The following is a 5,000-nucleotide window of genomic DNA, read 5'->3' on the forward strand; positions in this document are numbered from 1 at the left end:
TACTCCACAGTGTTTCTGAGGCCTGTTATGGCCTAGTTCTAACATGTTGGTATAGCCTATGCAAATCAGAGGATATTTAATTAGATATGACCAAACTAGGCCTACAACACTTAAATATTAAAATTGCACCAAAGGCTTCATTTTTAAGTTTTTACTTTTTACTTTTAGTACTTAAGTATTTTTGACGGCAGATACTTTTGTACTTCTACTCAAGTAAAAAAGTGAGGTGAATACTTTCACTTTTACTTGAGTAGTTTTCAATGCGAGGTAACTGTACTTTTACTCAAGTACATAACTGGTGTACTTCGTCCACCACTGCCCCCAACATCATGAACAATGTAGCATTTCAAGAGGATTGAACCTATGTATTCATTCTGGAGCTCTCAAAGCACAAACTTATACTCGTGTACCACATTGTACAGGGTGTACGACTGTATGTGTGTGTTAAGATGTATATGTCTTTTATCTTCTTATTTATTTATTATTTTATTTAGGTCTTGTATTTCCATATTTTTTTAACTTTTGAATTTATTTATACTTTTTTATTGTTGATTGATGGAGACTGGGACTGCAAACTTAATTGCCCACTGATGGGATTAATACAGTCTTCTGAATCTAAATCTGAATCTGTATTATTTGCAAGTGTTGACTTCTGGCACCACTGTTAAAGTCAATTGAGTTACCTTGACAATGGAATTGGGCATTGACTTGTCACATTGGGGAGTGTTGCATTGACAACAATAGCAGAGTTCGCAATGGGCAGGCAGCCAGTGACAGTGCTATTACTGTACTGTACACACAAGTGAAGTGACCTGCATATGAAATGTGTGTTAATGTGCACAAATCCCTGGCCGCTGCAAAGCCCCCTGTTACGTGGCCAGGCCAAGCCCCCAAACCACCATTGGCCTGGGCGGAGAGCATAAAGCCCAATACAAGGACAGTAAGCCAATGGGGTGGTGGGGGCAGTGTGTGTGTGTGTGTGTGTGTGTGTGTGTGTGTGTGTGTGTGTGTGTGTGTGTGTGTGTGTGTGTGTGTGTGTGTGTGTGTGTGTGTGTGTGTGTGTGTGTGTGTGTGTGTGTGTGTGTGTGTGTGTGTGTGTTGTGTGTGTGTGTGTGTGTGTGTGTGTGTGTGTGTGTGTGTGTGTGTGTGTGTGTGTGTGTGTGTGTGTGTGTGTGTGTGTGTGTGTGTGTGTGTGTGTGTGTGAATGTGTAATACAGTATGTGTGCATGTATCTGTGACCCTTCAGGGGCCCTGTGTCTGTGCGTGCCGCAGTTCCTGCATGTGTGCATGTGTGTGAGTGCGTGTGTGTGTGTGCGTGCGTGCGTGCTTGCGTGCGTGTGTGTGTGTGTGCGTNCGTGCGCGCGTGCGTGCATACGTGCGTGTGTGTGTGTGCGTGCGTGCGTGCGTGCGTGCGTGCGTGCGTGCGTGTCCAGTCTTTGTATATAGTAGGCTGGGATAGAAAGGAAAGGCTTATAGTTTTAATACATCCTCTAATCCTACAGTGTACTGATGGACAACAAAACTCAACTTTATGAAGAGCAGTTTGCATTTTCCGCCAGTCAGAATAATTCCTTTCAATGATTAAAAGAATAGATGACACAAACACGTATGCATGAGAAAACGCACAGGCACGCCATTCAGACAAACACAGACACGGACAGACACAAATGCATGCATGTATGCTTGCAATCACACACAAACGCGCACACAAACGCGCATGCGCACGCGCACGCACACGCGCACGCGCACGCATGCACGCACGCACGCACGCACGCACGCACGCACGCACACACACACACACACACACACACACACACACACACACACACACACACACACACACACACACACTCAAAGAAAATGGAAGGAAACTACTGCCGGACTGCTGCATAACAAAATCTGTGGTCCTGCCAGGAGGCAATATGAAATGGAACCATTCCCTTCCTCCTTCCTCTACCGTACTTCTCCTAAACACACACACACACACACACACACACACACACACACACACACACACACACACACACACACACACACACACACACACACACACACACACACACACACACACACACACACACACACACACACACACGTTCACTGCAGGCTTCGCCAGAGGGGGACATTATTCCTCTATTTCTCCCACAATGCCAAAGTAATGGCACAGGAAGTAGCGGGGAAAACATGTTTTTTTTTCCTTCACTGCGAGTCTCGTTCCTTAGTACAGAGTAAAAAAAAGAGTACTCTGGGACCAAATACAGTCTAGAGAGGATGTTAAATGGACTCTCTAAGTGTTGAATTAACACTGTGTCCTCTAGGTGTACATTTACCATGCATGCTGCAGCAGACTGTGGGGTTTGTGAGAGGCAAGGGGTGTGTAATGGGACTTGCTCTGGAAGTGTAATCAGTTCAGCATCGCCTCTGCTCTACCAGGTAAAAAAGAGCCAATTTAAGTGTAAATTATGTCAAATAGAGCAAGTGGAATACAGTTTGTGGATCAGTCCCACAGATACTCCAACACATATACACACATGCATCACCCGCCCCACCCCCCGCAAAACACACAGACACACACACAGACACACACACACACACACACACACACACACAAACACACACACACACACACACACACACACACACACACACACACACACACACACACACACACACACACACACACACACACACACACACACACACACACACACTCGCAAACATGCACAGAAGCAGACACAGACACACGCACACACACACACACTAAATATTTTAAATGCCTTGGAGAGCTACAACCAGCTCCCAATCGAAATACCTCTTTCACCCTCAAACCCACACACATGAGCACAAACACTTGCACACCCGCCTGCAGCCACGCACAAACACAGACCACATCCAGCCATCATAATCTCTACGCCAGTGGCGGCTGGTAGTCTGTCAAACAGGGGAGGCTGTTCAATTACAATATGTCCAGAACGCAAAATTTAAGGGGGGGGGGGGTTGACACACATCTTACATTGGTCCTGAGCCACATATGGCCTCACACACTAAAGGACTCTTGTTGAAACAAATTTGTTAATCATTAATCATTATCCCCCTTGTAGCCTATTCATAGGGAAATGTTTTTATTATTATTATTATTATTATCATTAGGCCTACCTCCGCCACATAATGATGTGATTTAGTTTGCCTTCGTTGTCTTTGTTCATTACTGGGTGCACGGCTTAATTTACCACTAGAGGTCGCAAAATCTTTAATTATTTACCAGACATTGCCAACACATTAGGAAACAAGGACTCGCCACTCACGGGACTTGGCAGTTAACCAGTTGATAAGACACCACGAAAGCTCAAAAGAAACGGTTGTTCTTCCCTACCTTTTTCACCAAGTCAATATTAGGCAGTGCTCTGCTCTGCTCCTTGATATTCATTTTCTCCTCATAAGGACGACTGGAATTCGCCAGAATTTAATCCACAATGCTTGGCATTTTGCATAGCTCTCTAGCTTTCTTGCAAGCTAGCCCTAACGAAAAGTAGGCAACTTCAACTTTTGAATTGGGAGATTAAAAAGGATAAGGACATGCCACTATTAAGACTTTATTCGCAACACTATAGTGTCACTAGGTTTACAAGAATATGTACACAAAACTGGAGTACACCGCAATGAATAGCTTCCCCACTGGTTACCACGACGAAACTTCTCAGTCAAATTAATAACATATCCGCATTTCGAAATGAAATCAACTACTGTAGCCTACTGACACGGGGTTCACCCAATCACAAGTCGGAGCTCCAGTCTCCGGTCCCTCCCCCCTCCTCTCTCTTCTCCATTCACTCCCAGTGAGGCTCAGTCTCAAAATCAAAAAAATTTCACGGCAATAGCCAATGACCGTTTAGCATTTTGCCATTGAAAAATCGTACAATCCCACATGCCATTGAAGTCCATTGAGACTCGACTCGCTTGCGTTGTCATGAGCGGAAAAAAAAACTCGTGCCACTCTAGCCACGGGATCTTATAACAGATTGGTTTCATCTCTAAGTTGAGCACATGCATTTTCTATGGAGCTGGGTCTGAAATAGCAATGTTATTAAGTTGTGTAAAGCATTAGTTTACATACTATTCTCCGTGATTTTGGACAGGAGGCGGCGCCTCCCTTGTACTCAAAGAGGAATCGCCTCTGCTCTACGCCCATACAATCATCCCATACACGATTCACACACACACACACACACACACACACACACACACACACACACACACACACACACACACACACACACACACACACACACACACACACACACACACACACACACACACACACACACACACACACACACACACTCACTCCACCCATCACCAATCATAATCTCTATGCCCACACAACCACCCAACACCACCAACCATCAGCCACCACCAATATGCCATGCCAGGCCTCCCAAGGGGCAGGAGGGCTTGGGCAAGGGGGGAGAGAGGGGGGCAATTTGGGGCTGGGTGGAGTTGGCCTTTTTCTTGAGGATGTAGTCCACACTTTCAGTCCTAACTCTATCAACTATCTCCACATTTCTGGATTTTCTGCAGTCACTCAATCACACAGACACAGACACACAGACACACAGGCACACACAGACACAGACACAGACACAGACACAGACACAGACACAGACAAACACACACACACACACACACACACACACACACACACACACACACACACACACACACACACACACACACACACACACACACACTCGCTCAATCACTCAGTGCTCACTTACTCAATCATTGACTCACTGACTGACTCACAGACTCACTCGCTCACTCAAAAGCAAGCTCAGTGCAGGCAGGCTGGGGTGGGTGCCTTTCATTGCCATCCAGACATCCAAGGAGAACACCATGATGGAGTCATAAACATCTCCTCGTAAGAAAGCCATTAGAGGAAAAATCCACACAATTTTCCACTGTTCGCTTTTCATCTCTAACCATACTTTAAAAAATGTGTG

The sequence above is a fragment of the Engraulis encrasicolus genome, chromosome 15 (assembly GCF_034702125.1).
Source record: "Engraulis encrasicolus isolate BLACKSEA-1 chromosome 15, IST_EnEncr_1.0, whole genome shotgun sequence".
In the NCBI taxonomy this organism is placed as follows: domain Eukaryota; kingdom Metazoa; phylum Chordata; class Actinopteri; order Clupeiformes; family Engraulidae; genus Engraulis; species Engraulis encrasicolus.